This window comes from Equus przewalskii, chromosome 4 (assembly GCF_037783145.1).
Source record: "Equus przewalskii isolate Varuska chromosome 4, EquPr2, whole genome shotgun sequence".
Classification (NCBI taxonomy): domain Eukaryota; kingdom Metazoa; phylum Chordata; class Mammalia; order Perissodactyla; family Equidae; genus Equus; species Equus przewalskii.
The window spans coordinates 12,093,139-12,112,089 of record NC_091834.1 but is presented as its reverse complement, the minus strand read 5'-3'; the positions used below and the strand labels follow the sequence as shown (position 1 = coordinate 12,112,089).

Below are 18,951 nucleotides of genomic sequence, written 5' to 3'. Positions count from 1 at the left end.
TACAGCTGGTCTATGGCATTTGCTATTATTATTGACATTGCAACCTGTTCCCTTTTCTCTCCCTCCCAGCAGCAGCCAGAGTATCCACCCAAAGGCCCTTGAAAGAGAAAATCCATTCAAGGTCGTTAGTCTGCGGTTGCGTGTGTGTTTGGGCCTCCACCTCGCACTCACTCCATCCTGACAAGTGCAGAAGGTGAAAACATTGCTAGACAGTCTGTTTCTGAGAGGGATCAACCTGTTGCTTAAAGATTTATCGCCAGGGAACTGCAGGGTAGGAGAAGGCCTTTATTTGAACCAAAATTGGTCATTCAGAGTTCATTCTGTAACCTGATCACTTATTTATATTTTATGCACCTTCTACCAAAGAGAAGAGATTGCATGTGGGACCATTACCTCATTAAATGTGGTGTGTTCAAGTGACTATCTCATTGGACAGCCTGTTAGAGACTTTACTGTGAGGCTCATTTGAATGTTACGTTAACCCTTTGAGTTCTGGGTGATCTCCAGTGAGCAGAGGAAGCCAGGTTTTGCCTTCTCTGTCCTCATCCACTGCACATGGGATCATGTGACACAGCTCCTGGATCTAGCAGGCACATACCTATCTCTACCCAACCACTCATGAAATGGAACATGGCTGTTAAGAGGTGACAGAAGACCTAGAAAAAATCAGAGTATGCATTGTAGGAAAGAAGATTCTTCTTGTAAACATTAATGGCCTGTGTTCATGAGATCAATGACCAGGAAAGGTTGTCACAGCTTGGCACCATTCTACAAATCATAGCAACACATTTTATGTACACGAGGCGTCAGACCTGTCAGAGTGTGTTTATTCCATTTGCTCACTTGACGTATGGATATTTCTCTTCTTACTTCACAGATGAGGTAATGGAGGTCTAGGAAATGATTTGCCTGAAGTCATAGCCCAGATCCAGGATTCAAGCCCACCTTTGGAGGCTAAGACCAAAGCTCTGTTCTCCAGTGTCTCCAAAAACACGTCTTGAGGGTACTGAGAGCAGCCAAAGGCAATCCTAGAAGAATCTCCCTACCAGTCCCACTCACTCCCTCAAGCTTAGGATGACACTTCTCAAGGCTCCCTGGCTCAAAATGACCCCTCTTCTCTGAGAATGGCCATGAGTACATTGGGTGATCCCCACATATGAACCATCCAACTCTGACTCTCAACTGGTAGGCCCCTAGTCATGACTGATTCACATAGGGTGGAAGGGACACCTGATCCTGGGTTGGCCATTCAGATTGGAGCAACATGACGTAGATTCAGACCTCCATGAAGCTTAGTCAAGGCAGGACTGTGAAAGGAGCATCCATAATCTCTTGTTGCTGAACTCTCATAAGCTACTCTTATTTCCACTTTTCTGAGTCTTGTTTGGGATTCTCCAAAATCTTCTCTTCTTACTTAAGATAGCATGGAATATATGGGAGGTTGGTTCATTCAACACACATTTTCAGCCAAGTTCTTCCTTGCCTTCCTCTCATCCTTGCATCTAAGGGTGACTATACAATGTATTTCTAGCCAAGGAGATTTAGGCACAAGTCCCTGTCCTCAATTATGGGTTCCAAAATAAAAAGGCAAAGACATGCCCTTCCCATTTCTTGCTGACTGGAAAGCAGATGTTATGCCTGGAGGGGCAGAAGCCATCTGGAAAACATTAAAACAAAAAAACCCTACAGAACTGAAAGATCATTGAATCAGGATATCAGGGCGGCCTATCTCTAGACTTTGTAATACATAGAAAGGAAAATACAACTATTGGTTTAAGCCTCTGTGAGTTGAATATTCTGATATTTGCAAACAGAAGAGGCAGCTTCTTGTATTTCGAATTAATAGAATCTTCCATTCCTTTTAAGCATCCTGAAACTGACTTAAATCATTTGAACATCTCAGTTGTGACATGGAGACCAAGGAAGCCATCCACATATAGAGATCCAGGGGAACACACTGGACATGCAAGAAGGATCTTTGAAATGCCCATTTCTAAATCTTTCATTCTTTATGGACTAGAACTGGTTGAAGATATCCTAGTCAGACTTCTTTAGGTTATTTGAAGGGAGATGTATAGAAAACTTTGGGTAATGAAGCTTATCACAAAGGTAGAAGAAATGTGGAATGATCTGAAAAATTGACCAGATACTATGGTCAGTATAGATTCCATTTATTACTCATTCATTCATTCCTCGTGCAATAAATGTTTATTGACAACCAATAGTAATGCCAGTGCATAGAAACCACAGTAAATATGATTTATCTCCTTTCAAAAAACTTTATTGTAGATCTCAAGGCAGACAATTCAGCAGGTACTTCCTGTAAAATTGGATAAGTATCTGGATAGTTGGGATCTGTTTAAGTTTCACAGAAAAATGGAAAAATAGCTCAGTATAGCTAACAATAAAAATTTGAGCTCACATAATCTCCCTACTGCTATTCACCAAACATTTGGGTTTTCCCAAGAAGAGATTTGAGAGGATTGGTTTGCGACCAGTCAGGGTGAAATGACACTCTTGGACACATTTGACAAGTCATCTCAAATGTGATTGGATTCCCTCCTGCCCAGTCGTGGTGGCTGTTCCTGGAATGTTTACATGACTGTGTTCGTCTGCTCAGGCTGCCATAACAAAAAATAAACCTCCTGGAGGGCACAGCAGTCAGGGTCTCCCTATGCAGAACACCCAGCTCGTTCACTTCAAGGAGATACCATATATGTCCAACAGGTAATCATTTCAACCAATTTGCTTCCAATGCCAGGAAACACACGGGCAAACCATGGAGAGCCACTGCTGGGGGATAAAGGAGACGGGCCTGTAGGTAGAATACAAAATGTTGCCTGGGAATCTATATTTGGATCTCAGACACAAAAATAAAAACAAGGACTTTTCTGGTGATTATTTAATTGAAGTCAGGGTCAAATATTTGCATTCTCACTTAGAAGAGGAAATCAAAAAGAAGTGAATATGCCAAAGTCATAGGAAGAATCTGTGACAAAAACAGAATTTCGCATGACCAAACCCACTGGTTCCAGCCACTGCCAGGATGTATGCACCAGAGTCCTATCCCATGGGCGGCCTTGATCCAAGGACAAACCTTTCCTCCTTGTTTAGCTCTCTGATGGCTCAGTCTTGCTTTTAACAGTGTTAGCTACTGCTCAAGGGCACTCTTCCAAAGTTTTCCTATATATTAAAACAACATATCTGGGAAAGAGACACTGAAACTTTCAACATCAAAATTCAGATTGGCATAAGCCAAAAGCCCCCAGGGAAGGATAGTAAAAAAGTAAGAATTGCATATTTCCACATCTGTTTTCAATGAGACATGTCAAATAATTTTATTATTTGACAAAAGCAATCCAAAGAATTACTTCTTTTTTTCAGAATGCCTTGAATTGTCATTAAAATTCACCTACAAGCACACAGACACAACATACCACCTGTCCATAGTGTTCGATCAAATGGGAAAACAGAGGCCTGGGCCTCACAAATAGGAAGAGACTTGACCTGCTGCAGAAGGGCAGAGGCAATGCTGTTGCTTATGTTAGCATTCCTGTTCCTACCAACCTGGGGCAAAGGATCTAGTTTCAGCTTGACACCACTCAGGAAATGGCTCTGCTGAAACACCCTCCCTGTTAATACAAAGGAGACATATCCCGGAAAAGTGGAAAACACCAACATGGGCCTGAGTACTCAGAGGAGAGAAGTCATTCCTGTGCTAGCAAGTGAACAGCAATAGTCATTTAACAGAACACATTTGAGAAAACAAACCTGAAAGTATAACTTTTTAGAAAGTAATTTGGCAACACATACAGAAAGTCCCCAGCAGTGCAAATTCATTGCTTGAGTAATTTCATTCCTTCTGTTTTACCCTAAGGATATGTAAAAATGTAGATTTTTAAAAAATACTTAAATATTTAAGGGTACTTATTGTTGAGAGAGAGTCCTTCATGGATCTCTTGTGCTCCTACACATCTTGCTGGGTATGCCAAGAATGTAGCATCCTTACCGCTCTACCCAGGACATTTCCCAGGCTTGTGCTTGAAGGATGAGGTAATGCCTCCTTCCAGGGCAAAGAGCAAGCTTGCTTACTGCCTCCGTAGATGAAGTAGATTCCCTAAGCTCAGTAGTCCTCAGCCTCAGAGCAAACTCACTGTGTGCGCAGCATCCATCTGGGCCCATGTAATCACTGCTGCGGGATTTGTGGGGTGGGGGAACCATGCATGCTGATGCTCTTGCTGCTTTTGTGCTATAGGGAATAATCTCCCTTGTTTCTAACCCAGGAGTCTTGTGTCTTCTGCCAACATCCACAAAGCAGTAATTGGCTTACCTCTGAGCTGGCAAGTAGGATAAAATCAAATCCCAAACCTGACACTTAAGACAGCATTGTTCAGTAAAAACAATGAAGCTGAATGGCTTCTGAAGAGAAATTGATTAGATTAATTATGGTATATACGCAAAGTATGGCGTGGAGATTTAAAATGACTTCAAGATACATATTTATTGACGTGGAAATAATATTACAATATATTTTTGAGTGAAAAAAACAGGTAACAAAGAAATGTGCATAGAAGATCCACTGTTATATAAACATAGATATTTCACAGGCATATACACATAAAATTTCCAGATGATTCTATACATAAAAAAAAGTTGACTGAAACTTTTTCTAGGTGGTTGACTTAGAAATGAGTTTTATTTATTTATTTCCTCACTTGTGTGGTCTCCTCTTCCCCACAGTGAAATGAATAATAAAATCATAATAATTGAAAAAGAATCTGAGATGCTAAATACACCTAGTGTTTTAATGCACATTAAGACAATTTGTCTTAGCTATCATGAATAACATTGCAATGAACATGGGAGTCCAGGTATCTCTTCAATATCCTGTTCTTATTTGCTTTGGGTATATACCCAGAAGTGAGACTGCTACATCATATGGTAGTTCTATTTTTCAGTTTTTTGAGGAATTTTCATATTGTTTTCCATAGTGATTGCACCAATTTACATTCTCACCAACAGTGCTCTAGGTTCCCTTTTCTCCACATCCTTGCCAACACTTATCTCTTGTCTTTTTGATGACAGCCATTCTAACACGTGAGAGGTGATATCTCATTGTGGTTTTGATTTGCATTTCCCTGATGATAAGCGATACTGAGCACATTTTCATGTATCTGTTGGCCATTTGTATGTCTTCTTTGGAAAACTGTGTATTCAGCTCCTCTTCCCAGTTTTTAATCAGATTGTTTGTTTTTTTACAATTGAATTGTATCAGTTCTTTATATATTTTGGATATTAACCCTTTATCAGATACATGATTTGAAAATATTTTCTCCCATTCTGTAGGTTGCCTTTTCATTTCGTTGACGGTTTCCTTTACTGTGCAGAAGTTTTGATGTTTATTGCAGCATTATTCACAATAGCTAAGATAAAGAAACAACCTAAGTGTTCATCAGTTGATGAGGAGATAAAGATGTGAGATAGATAGATAGATAGAAAGATAGATAGATAGATATTTGCAACAACATGGTTGGACCTTGAGGACATTATGCTAAGTAAAATAATCCAGACAGAGAAAAATAAATGCTGCATGGTATCGCCTTTTTGTAGAATCTGAAAAAAAAAAAAAAAACAAACTCATAGAAACAAAGAGTAGAAAAGCTGTTATCAAGGGCTTGGGGGTGAGGGAAATAAGGAGAGGTTGATAAAATGGTACAAACTTTCAGTTGTAAGATGAATAATGTCTGAGGATCTACTGTAAAACATGGTGAATAGAGTTGATCACATTGTATTGTATAATTGAAATTTGCTAGCAAAGTAGAACTTAAATGTTGTCAACAAAAAAATAAATACATAAATATGTGAGGTGATGGATGTGTCAATTAACTAGATGGGAGGAATTCTTTGACAATGTATACATGTATCAAATTACCACTATGCACTCTTTAAATATCTTACAATTTTATATGTTAATTATACTTCAATAAAACTGAAATTAAAAAAAACCAATCTGTTACATCTATGAATTATGCTGTAATTCATCCATGAAGTCTGAGAGTTGGCCCTCAGTCTTGCTGACTCATGTCTACATATATCCTTTTTAAATTTCTTAGGACCATCCCTTCCAGCTCATCTCACTGCTCTGGCCTGAGTCCACCTCCTCCTCACCATTCTCCTGGAAAGTGCAAAAGTCTTTAAACTGGCCTCTCTGTCACCATTTCACATCTCTCTAGCCCCTCTTAACTCGGCTGTTGCATGATTTTTTTTTTTTCAAAAGCCACAAATCGGAACATGTCACTGTTTTGCTTCAGATGTTTCAGTGCGTCTCAGATACTGACAAAACAGCCCGGGAGATAAGGCTCACCGTAATCTGCTCCTGCTGGCCTTGCCACACTGCTTCTGCTCCTTGCCCTGCTGTCCAGACTCATTTCTTTTGATTTCTTGCCCCTTCTTTACAGAATGTCCCACCGCCACCCTGTCAGGAAAATGTTTGTTTCAAGATTCGTCTCCTCTGTGAAATGTGTTGTAACAGCCTCCCCAAGTTGAATTCCCTCCTAGGAGTTCAGACTAGATCATACGCAAATTCATAGTAATGCCCTTCATCCTTTGCTTTTATTTGTTTCATGTCTTTCTCCCTCTTGGCTTCTGAGCTCTTTGAGAGCAGAAACCATATCTTACTTATATTATCAACACCTAGTCCTATACCCTGCACAAAAGAGACTGCCTATACACAAACCAAAAAAGACGGTTAAAACTTCAGAGTCTGAGTCCAAACGTACTCAACAAATCTTGATTCTGAAAAGTTCCAAGTTAAAAACCCCTCCTGATGGACTCTGAATGTGTTGTCATCAATATCTTGCTGCCCAGAAAGGAATAAATTGGGTGATTCCTACCTGCAAGAATGTTGCTTTGGAAATACTGGTTTCTGACTGACACAGGGCAGCCGCACTCTGCTGCCATTGCAGAGAGAACAGCTTGGGAATGTCAACACCCCTAGGAGAAAAGCCAACAGGAAAAACTAACACCGTAACAGCATAATATGCTTTATAACATGATCTTATGGAACTGAGCATACTAAGATACTTTAAAGCTTTTCTATAATTTATTACTAAAGACATTCAAGGACAGAAACAAATGTTAACTTGGGCAAATCAAAGCAGATGTGGAAAACAAAAGCTTTTAGACACAATGGCTGATCTAATAGGATATGGACCTGAAACTGGACATCAGGTTTCTGTATTCCAATTAAACTGCATCACTTGGGATAGAACTCTAAAGGATGGATCAAATGTAAGTTTGAAATATTCTTTATTTCTTCAGCATGATCTCTTACCTTAAGCAGGGCATAGCATAATGTTTCCTGAAAGCTTTGAAACACCAAGACAGACCCTGTGACACAATAGGACTTGATAAGCCATTTCTAAAGGAAGGATTTTGGCCAAGAGAGGCTGTGGGACAACAAGCAGCAGTGGAGTTTACAGAGCTATCTCTTAAGTCAGGATCAGGACAAAACTGCCTTGTCATTGCAGGTCCTTTCTCCTCCTACACCAACAGCGCCTTGAGCTGGTTTCACTCAGCTGGTTAGAGCAGGAGCTGTAATAAAAGCATGACTGAGGGGCTGATGGAAGAGACTGGGTCTCTGGGGGTTGCCCAGGATCCATTCAACTATAAGGAGGCCCTCTGGACACTCACGCTACAGGGACTCTTGAGGAGGGCTTGAGATTCCCTTAAGTCTGTCAGGTATGAGCAGCACCCAGAGTAGGAGTCAGCCCCTGTCCTGTACCCTCCACAGACGGAGCAACAGCTTTCTTCCTGCTTGAGTCTTTGCTTCAGAGAACTCTTTTGCTCACCCTGCTTTTGATGACTCCATCTTGGCTTATTAAACATTGAGCCCTGAATCTTCTCCATACCTTTAACCAACCCAGTCTTGTGTCTTGTGATCAGTATGACTTCTCCCACAGGCCATGGAGAACTTTGTTCTGTTATTTGATGTCTCTTGTGGCCTCAGGAGCTGCCCCCGACCCCTGAGGTGGTCACATTGAGGTTGGAAACTAATAACGTATGGACACTGCACTGCTTCAGCTTCTCGGCTTCCCAGAACCAGAACCATCCACTGAATTACATAAACAGAGGCAGCATAACCAGCTGACAGTGATTGACCGTGCTCAGCCCGGGTGTGAGTTTAGCCCTGCCAATAGAACGAGGCTGAGCCTGAAGCAGTTCTCCTCACAGCTGACTCGGGAAATACAGGTCCATCGTCAGTTGGAATTGATGGGCAGATGAAGCGGATGGTTCAGTTTGTGACCTAGTCTATGGGTGTTGTAAATGATTTGTTTACATCGAAAAGGGCTTATTTCATAAATATTTCAGAGATATCTAGATTGTCTTATCCTATTTTATTCTTTCTAGTTTTACAAAAGTGTGTAAATAAGACCCAAAGATATGGACAAAAGGAGGAGTTTGTTCCAGTCCTTATCAGGTCCATTGTTCATAGAATGAGTGTTTTTCATTTGGAAATTTTCTTAGGTTCATGAAAGGAGAAAAGAAAAACGGGTGGGTCACATAGAAACTTATTAAATATCACCTATTATTGAAATTATGCTCCACAGGTTAGAAATATGCATCGTGTCCAGTTTCTCTTGATTTCATTTCTGTTTTAGGCTCTATATTAGGGAAGAAATAGTGGGGGAGTGGCTTTTTGTGGTTATTGCATGTATTTTGATATGAGAAATCACTGTTTTATTTCCAGAAATTCCCATAGTTTTGGAAAGGACATTCAAAGCTACATAGCCAGAATTTACACGAGTACGTCGCCAACTTCATTTTGATTGAGGGTGGGAGTGTGTGAGATTGGGAAATGGGGAGGAGGTTATTTTATTTTAATTGCTTGGGTGTGGGAGGATCTGGTTATCAGTTTCCTATGAAACACACTTCATACTGAGGGGTTCTGTGCTTGTCTTAGTTGTTAAATGGAGATTCTGTGATCTCTCATTACTCACCCATGAACTTGGTGACTTACAATAACACTCCATGATCCAATCTCAACTTGCTCTTTCCCAGTTGTGACAAGGATAACATCTCTGCCTCCGGGAGGCTGGCGGCACCTTTTCCATGCCAGTGAGACTGTGCTGTGGCCCACACAGAAGAAGCAGCTATTGGGCAGCACGGGACTCTGCAGTAATGGGAGAGAGAGTGCAGAGCATGGTAGTTCTCACTCCATCTGGGCAACAAAACAGATCACTTGAGTAAACCCTAAGCTGTGCTTCACAGACATTGAGCTCAGAGGAGGATGTGCTGGATCATGTCCAGGGTCATGTAAGTGTTAAATTTTCCAAAAGATGGAAGAAGGGAAGAAATATGAGATCTGATGGATGTGCAAGTACATCTTTTGCATAATACAAAGGAGCTAAGGTAAACATCTCTGGACTGCTTGAAACAGCCTCTAGAACAGTTTCATATGTTTCCTCTCCAATGGTTCTTTCAGAAGCTCTTTCAACCAAATCAAGAATCCTTCTCCAACGTGGCAGTCTACTGCTGTATGTTTGTCAAGATTTTAATCACTCCTTAATAAAGTCCTTAACTTCTAAGAGGCAAAAGAAGACGATCCATTAACAGAAAGAAAATATTGCTATCGTATGATCACTAATGTATGTCCAGAGGCTGATGCAAAACAGGTTTGCTTGTTTATTAGTTTGTTTTCAATTTCTCCACCAATACTGAATCCTTCTCATGAATTCTTTCTCCCCTCGTCTCCCTGCACAGTCTTTGTATCCTGCTTCCCTCCCTCCCAAACCCTGGTTCCTAACCAGTTGTCCCATTTAGTTCCACCACCTGAAAAAGCTCTGTGAAACCTATAGGGTCCTGTTCATCCTCGGGAGTAGCTATAGGTTCTTCAAAATTAAAATGCACCGAGGAAACTTTCTCTTGCTGTTATTGCCCACTTCTTTTTGCACAGTCTTGATGTTCTGTGCAAATAGCAACTCTGTTCTCTATTCTCTGGCTAATTAAAAAGAAGTTTCATGAGTAAGAGAGTGGTGGGACAGAGAAGAAGGGAGTGACAATGGGGAAAAAAAAACCCTGTCCTGTGGTATTTGAAACTAGGCCATTACTGTGACTAAATTCTTATAATTTTTTGGATTTTCAACAAACTGTCTTCTTTCAGTCATAGTGTCTGCAAATTAGTGAGGTTCAGCCAACGTAAATAAATTTTATTTTATATTTTCCATTTTAGAATTAAGGATTTAGTCTCTGATCGCAGCCACATAGATTGTCTGATTCTATATTAGTTTTTTCAAAAAGGTCTAATTTATCTTTCAGAAACAGAATTGAAAAATTCCTGAAACTTAAATCAACCAAAATACAAAAGCATTTTTTATTTTGTTTCATCTGTTTTAGTGAGAATATATAATACTTTAAAAGAAACACCATATGAAACTCAATTAATGTGATTGATAGAGTTATTAGAAATTGGCCAATGATCATTCTGAAGTGAAACAATCTTTATTTTGAAAGTTGCCAAACATTGTTCTATTTTTTTTATTAATTTATACTTTTCCTCTTTTCTCAGAGTAGTTGATGAGGGTAAGACTAAAACAAATGGACTAATAAAGGAAGGAAAAAAGAAAGAAGAGAGGGTCATAAAAGAATGCAAATACACAGGCTAAATGGGCTTACATAGTTGCAAACATAGTTAAATTTGGCTTTAAGTTCCCTGGCAGCCGAAGCAAAAAAGGGAGATATGGTCTGTTATGCAGTTCTTGTTATTAGATAAGAAACATACTGGTTCCTCAGGGAAGCAAATGCATTTTTCTGTATTAATTTCTCAAGGAAATCACACTGATGGGGCCTCATACAGGAAACACTGTGTGATGTCATACACCGTGTGCTCAACTGGAGTTGCGCAGGCAAGGATGCCACACAAAGTCCCACTTAAAAATCAAGAGCACGACATTAAAACACAACTTAGTTTAAGCAATTTTTAAGCCCAAGTATAAAGCTTTCTGTCAGTCCAGCTGGAGTGGAGCCATGAATGGAGTCCTTAACCTTTAGACAACTCATTTGTTGAGGCTGCATGACAGAGAGTCTAATATTGCCTTTTCAGTGGGGTTGTGGAAGGCCCATGGTGTGATGAGGTTGTTGAAAGCAGATCCGTATCCTAGACAAGAGAAACTCAACCACAGCATATGAGTCTCTCACAACCCAGCTACAGGTGAGTAGCTGTGACACTTCTCATCAATGGCTTTCCCACCTCCCCACAGAGTTAGGCCCTGGGGTAAATACAGACACAACTCCTCATAGAAAGTTATTTCCAGCATGTAAAGAATTGAGTAAGCACCTTCTGCAAACCGAGAAGAGTATATGCTTGGGGCCTACCCAGCTGGGATCCTTCCCATGGACTCACACAGATTGAGTTTGGAACAGCTTTTGGAGGACAAAGCCTACTACTCTGTTCTGCATACCACTGACTATTTTTCACAGCATGAGACCTGTTACATGGCGTGACTGGATCCAAACCATAGGGAGCCAAGTGCCTCTGAACATTTGAGGCACTTGCCTGGATTGTGCTTCCCTGAACCCTCTCCAGAATCTTGGTCTCAGAGCCTGCCCTCTTACTGGTCAGTACAGTCAACCTTGATGTCCCCACAAAGATTGAGTGTACCTCTGTTTTTAAGATGCAATATGATGTTTAGAATTAAGTTTAAATTTTAGAGAATTCCTTTCTGTTTTCCTTTATATACCATCCTTTTGACCTAAATAGGGCTTTCTTTACACCCAAAGAGACCTGCCCAACCAAAAACTAGATAGGCAAGGTTCATGTTATTCAAACATAGTGAGACAAATATTTTTCAACTTATGCATAATTTGTTGATAGGAAATGAATAGAGAAGTCTTCCTTGAAAAAACATTAATACGCTATTTCAATATCTTCAAGATAATGAGAAATACCATGTAGAATATGAAGACCTTTCTGAAAACTCTTAATAGCGCTTGTTCAATTTGGCATTCAGTGGGCTAGGAGACATCATTTCAAGGGTTATAGTGAAGGAAAAACAGTTGCTCTTGACAAGTCCAGGCTATCCCTCCTAATGACGGTCCTAATCAAAATAGATGAGTAAGTCAGCTTCATGCAAATGTACAGTGTAAACCCACATTTGACATCTTTTTAAAGGATTAAAATATTAAACAGCATAAACGTTGCTGTGGTTTGACCTCTCTTATTTTTAGCTTCTATCTTGATAATTTGGAACTGCTTCTAGATTGTCTAGATGCATTTACCCTGCCAGAAAGAAAGAAGAGAACAAGTACACACTGATGATTGTATATACCTGGAATAAGCCATACCAGGGTATTGATATATGAAAGTAATATTTCCCCATATTTATCCCATAGGGTACCATTGAACATGATTAAATTTTGTATGCAAATAAATTTGGACAAGAGTATTCCATTTAATTTAACACAGCTCTCCTTAAGGAGAACAACACAAAACATTCTTCCCAGTACAAATTGGCTCCAGGTAAGTCATGAAAGCATATCCTGCTGTTCAGGTTTCTAGAGACAACTATTTTCATTCTTAAAAGCAGAGAAAAAAGATCATTGTTAAAAAGTTATCTAATTAGAGTCTAATATCCAAGCAGATAATGCATTAGTTGCATTGAGAAGAGTAAAAATCAACAAGGGACATCTCTGTCTCATTAGGAAACTGATTTAAGATAGGACATGTTCTTGATCAGTGGGCTGAGGAGCTTGGTGACAGTCTCCACTTGAGTAGCCAACAATACTTTTACATCTGCCAAAAATGCCTCTTACCTCTGGGTACAAAAACCAAAACACCTGAAAATAAAATAAGCATAATTCATACACGTGGGGCAAATTCAAGTAATTAATAATTAGGTAAATTTTGAAATGGCATAACTCAGAAGAGAGAACTCATAAAAGCACAGGCTGGGACAGCACAATAACGTTTCCTTGTTTATGTGAAATTCCCCAGAAAGGTACAGTTGATGCTTAAAATACAGCTCTTTTGGTTTACTCAGCTTCTTCCTTGCCGTTATTATAAGGGGAGGGAACTGGAAATACACTTGTCTCCAGATGATCCACCTGGAAACCTGCCTGAAAGAGCAATACATAGATTTGAAAATAAACAGGCTGGGGCTGATTAGGGTAGAAAGTTTCCAAGAGCTGATCCATGACACTTCTATCTAACAAGCACCTTGAACTCCGTTCTGTTCCTTATCAAAAGTCAACCTGGAGCCATTGTGTGATCAGCCCAGGAAGGGCCAAATCACCCACCTATTTCCCATTGAATTGCATACTATTTTCATGACATTGATGATGGGCTTTTACAACATAGACTTCCTCACTAGTAATGCAAGTGTGCAGCCTGCCTAGGCAAAAATCGCTATTTTCTTGAATTCGTTATTGTTGTTGGGTGTAATTTGTCTTTGAAGGAATCCACATAGCAGGGGCTGGAAGTTCTTGGGGAGAAGGGTCTATTGAACTGGATATCACTCAATCTGGAAGATCTGGAAAAACCAACTCTCCACTTAAGGAAAGGGGACAGCAAGTACCCTACCTCTGTTCTTTGATTGCGTTTGAAGCAAATACAGAAGAGCTGGGGATTTCTGAGTTCTCTCTTCCCTCTTTAGCAATAAAAGGTAGGAGATGAAGTCCATCCTAGCAGAAGTCAAGGCTAAGGAGTAGGATGTCTGATAACAAAGAAGAGCAAGAAACAGTTGACAGAATCCTGGAGGTATCATGGAGTCCTCAGTGAGGAAGTGTTTGGTCACACTCCTTCCCCTTCTTTGGAGAACAGGGTGGAGTGCTGTGTAAGAACCCATCTGTCTCAAGAACCTTCACTTGGAGAGCATCCATGTGTAGCCAAGAAGTTCAACCTTCAAAGGACGGTTAACTTGGACCTGGTAAACTTTACTCCAGTTTGAAACTGTTCAGTATTACTCAAGTATTTCTAAATATTTTGAATCCACTGTGTACTTTAAAGTGACCTTATATGGGGGAGAGGAGATTCACATCCAGTTATAGGAAACCATGATAGTGTTATTTCCTAATATCATCTGTGTATACATAGTACTTTTTTTCCTTCTTAAGATAGTATCCCAATCTTCTAAGAACAAACATTCAACTTCAAACATCCTTAAGTTAATACTTTTCAGATCTGTCTGCTCAGATGGGTTGTCCTATCACCAGTGAGGTAAGTGTGTAATTGCTGTTGAACACTCCTAAAACACACATACATGTGTGTGGATTGATGCATTAAAGTTCTGGAAGAGAAGCAATGTGCTGGTATGCTAAGATACATTAAAAGAAACATAAATGACATATAATATAGAAGATTTTATTTTTTAAAAAAAGAGAAAATATCTAGAGGCATGAGAAAGATTGGAAGGAGAACAAATGGAAAAAGACACTCCAAACTTCTCCAAATTGATGTGCCATATATTGTGTCTCTTTAAAAATGTGTTTTTAGTGCCACTAAAATGCAGGTCTCTGAGTTTCCAACATCTTTTAGATTCATGGGGCATTTGAAAGTACTTATAGCATCTGGAATGCTTATGCATTGTGCAAGACCTTCTCTGGTTTCAAAAGCCATTGTTTGGACCTGGAAGCAAAATGGAGCATCCTTCTAACGGCACTCATGGGACTCTCCTTGCAAATACTGATGTCATTGATGTACAATGGCTACTGCAAGAATAAACTTGTGTGGGAACAAAAGATGGACATGAACACAAGATATATATTTCAAGTCCCAGCTTCCAAAGAAATTACAGAGACCACTGTGAGAAACAAACTTTAAATCAGGGAGTGCAAATGAGGTGCTTTGCCCTTTCGTGGGTAGTTGTTTTTTCCACTTCACAAAGGCCTCAGAATCTAATGGTCATCACCGGCAATTGGGCAATGTAGCATCAAAGGTTTCTAGGGGAGCAGAGTTATTGCCAGATTTGACACTAAATCTGTTTGTGAGTTACATTCCAGTACAAGTAAATGAATCATGGAATGATGGAGAAAGTCATCCATTAAGTGTTGCTTTAGTAATCTGTCTTGCAACTACCTTGGAATATGATCATGAGTAGCAAGTTTTTAAAGAGATAGCTGTGCTGGTATTTTCATGCATAGAAGGAACGGCATGAGTATAACAAATAGATAACTAAACTTTAAAAACTATTTTCCGTTTGGCATTTGGCTATTTGTACAATGTCGCAGTATGTGAAGAGAAACTCCAACATCCACAAGGTTACTTTTTAGAAGCAAACCAGCCCTAAGGGTATGCCTGTGTTTTGCCAAACACAGAATGAGAGAGCATTACTCATTTCTTTGCAGTCTTCAAAATGGCAACGAAGGCTTCCCTGGTTAAAGCAGAAGAGGCTGTCCTGTTGCAGACTGGATACGAGAAAAGCTCAGGGATTCCTGCTGCTATTCTTTATGACTTTGCCAAGAAACTGCTGACTGAACTTGACACTCTACGTAAGCAATAAGTGAAGGCTAAGGCAGAGTTGTAAATTACCTACTTGAGCATTGACAATATCCTTCAATACATGCAGAAAGCCCCTTGGCAAAGACTGGGAAACGAGCATTTAAGAAAGTCTCTTTTGAATAATTAGTGGTCTGCTAAGCTAATTGAGCAGAGAATTCAGTGGCCACACATGAAAAAGAATACAGACTTTATGTGATTAGTTTTGGAAAGTCATTAAACAAACAGCATCAAGAACAATCACAAAAAACAACAACAATGACAAATTCTGTGGAGGAAGAAGAATCTGATTTCTAGAGTTGCTACATTATATTGTTTAAAAAGTCCAGTTTTCAGCAAAAAATTATGAGACATGCATAGAAATAAGACAATATGGCCCATACACAGAAGCAAAAGCAGTCAATAGAACTTGTTCCTGAAGAAGCCCAGACACTGGATTTACTAGAAAAAGACTTTAAAACAGGTAACTTAAATATTTCCAAAAAACAAAGGGAAATCATATCTAAAGAAATAAAGGAAACTTCGTCTAAGGAAATAAAGGAGTGTATGAGAATGATGCCTCATCAATTATAGAATATCAATGGATATAGAAATTATAAAAAGAACCAAATAAAAATTCTGGAGTTGAAAAGTGCAAAAACTGAAAGGAAAAGTTTACTAGAAGGGTGCAGCAACAGATTTGAACTGGCAGAAGGAAGAATTAGCAAACTTAGAGATGGGCTAATTGAGATGTCAACTCTGAGGTACAGAAAGAAAAAAAATAAAGAAAAATGAATAGAGTCTCAGAGACCTGTGGGATACCATCAAGAGACCATCATATGTATAATAGCAGTCTCAGAAGGAGAGGAGAGAGAGAGAAAGGGGCAGAAAGAATATTTGAACATATAAAGTATGAAAACTTTGCAAATTTGATGAAAAATATTAATCTACACATCCAAATAGCTCAACAAATTCCAAGTAGGATAAACTCAAAGAGATTCAGACAAAGACACACTATAATCAAACTGTCAAAAGCCAAACACAAAGAGAGAATCTTGAAAGCAGCAAGAGAGAAGCAATGTACGTGTATAAAGGATCATCAATAATATTAATAGATGATTTCTCATCAAAAACCAAAATGGAAGATATTGAGATAACATATTGAAAATACAGAAAGTAAATGATTGTTAACCAAGAATTCTATATCCAGTAAATCTGTTCTTCAAAATAAGATTAAAGAAGAATTGACATCTCCAGATAAACAAAACTGAGAGAATGTGTCACTAGCAAACCTTCCCTACAAGAAATACTAAATAGAGCCCTTTAGAATGAAATAAAAGGACACTAGAGGCTAATAAAAATCCACACAAAGAAATAAAGAGCACTAGTAAAGATAAGCACATAGGTGAATATAAAAGATAGTACAAATGTACTTTTTATTTATAAAACTTTTTTTCTCCTTTCTGATTTAAAAGAAAATTGCATAAAGCTATAATCTTTTGCTGGTGGGCATATGATGTGTAAAGATTTAATTTTATGAAAATAATAGCACAAAGAAGGGGGAAAGGAGGAAAATTTTTGATTACTATATAAATTAGTTGGTATTTATTCAAATGAGATTTTTATGTTAAAATGTTAATTGTAGTCCTCCAGGCAACCACTGGATAATAACAACAACAACAACAAAAACCAGTAAAAGAAATAACAAGGGAATTAAGTTGGCATGCTAGAAAATATTTCACACAAAAGAAGACATTATTAGAGAAACAGAGGAACCAAAAAAGTCTAAGATGTATAAAAACAAAAAGCAAAATGGCAGATATAAATTATGCTTTATCAACAATTATGTTAAATGTAAATGGATCAGTCACTTCAATCAGAGAATAAAGATTTGAAAAAGAAAAAATAATCCAACTATATGCTACCTACAAGACACAGTTTAGATTTATGACACAAATGGGCTGAATGTAAAAGAAGGGAAAAAGATATACTAGTCAGTCACCAAAGGAGAGCTAGGGTGGATATACTAATATCAGACAAAATAGACTTTAAGACAAAAATTGCTGCTTGACAAAGAATGAAATTTTATAACAATAAAAGGGTCAATTTATCAAGAAGACATAACAATTATAAACACATATACACCTAACATCAGAGCCACACAATACATGAAGCAAAAACTGACAGAACTAAAGGGAAAAATATACAATTCAAAAATAATGGTTGGGGGCTTTAATGCAACACTTTCATTAATGGTAAGAACAACTGTAGAGAAGACTAATGAGGAGGTAGAAGATTTCAATGACACTATAAACTGAGTAGACCTAGCAGACATCTATAGACTCCACCTAACAACAGCAGAGTACATATTATTCTCAAGTGTACATAGAAAACTCTCCAGGATAGGTCACGGTAGGCCATAAAAGGAATCTCCAAAAACTTAGAAGGATTGAAATCACACAAAAGATTAACACTCCGTACAATGAAGAGAAATTAGAAATCAATAACAGAAAGAAATTTTGGAAATTTACAAATATGTGAAATAAAACAACACATTCTTAAATAATCAATGAATTGAAGAAGAAAATGGGAAATTAGGAAATACTTTGAGATGAATGGAAACAAAAGTACAACATATCAAAATATATGAGATGCAGCTAAAGCAGTATGTAGAAGGAAATTTATAGCTCAAAATACATATATTGAAAAAGAAGAAAATCTCAAATCAATAACCTAACTTTTCATCTTAAGAAACTAGATAGAGAAAAGCAAACTAAACCAAAGCAAGAAGGAGAAAGAAAACAATAAAAATTAGAACCCAAATAAGTGAAATAGAGAATAGGAGAACAGAGAAAACCAACAAACCCAAAAGTTGGTTATTTTAAAAGATCAGCAAATATAATAAACCTTTATAGACTGACCAATAATAAAAGAGACACTCAAATTACTAAAATCCGGAGTGAAAGACAGGCTATTACTACTGATCTTAGAGGAACAAAAGAGGATTTTAAGGGACTACTAAAACAGTTATGTGCCAACATTTTACATAACCTGGATGAAATGGACAAATTCCTAGAAAAACACAAACTACCAAAACTAAATCAAGAAGAAACAGAAAATCTGACTAGACTTTAAAAAGTTAGGAGATTAAATTAGTAATAAAATCTTCCCACAAAAAAAAAGCCAAGGCCCAAATTACTTTAGTGGTGAATTCTACCAAAAATTTAAAGAATTAATGCCAGTACTTCACAAACTCTGAAAAAAATACAAGACAAGGGAACATTTACTACCTCATTCTATGAGGTTAGCATTACCTCGATTCCAAGATCGGGCAGCCATGACAAGAAAAGAAAACTACACACCAGTATCCCCTGTAATTATAGATGCAAAAATCTTAAAGAAAATATTAGTAACCCAAGTCCAGCAATGCGTGGGAAGAATTATACAGCATGACCAAGTGGAATTTATCCCAGAAATGCAAG

The 18,951-nt window shown here is 38.3% G+C and overlaps 1 protein-coding gene across 1 annotated transcript in view; it reads right to left on the bottom strand.

Annotated features, from left to right (window-relative positions):
* Nucleotides 1-9,155: 9,155 nt before the first annotated feature.
* Nucleotides 9,156-18,951, bottom strand: part of SUGCT (succinyl-CoA:glutarate-CoA transferase) — a 749,104-nt gene continuing 739,308 nt past the window's right edge. The window contains exon 15 of the mRNA XM_070615473.1: nt 9,156-9,172. The gene's annotated coding sequence lies outside the window, so the exon portion shown is untranslated. The remainder of the gene's footprint in view (nt 9,173-18,951) is intronic.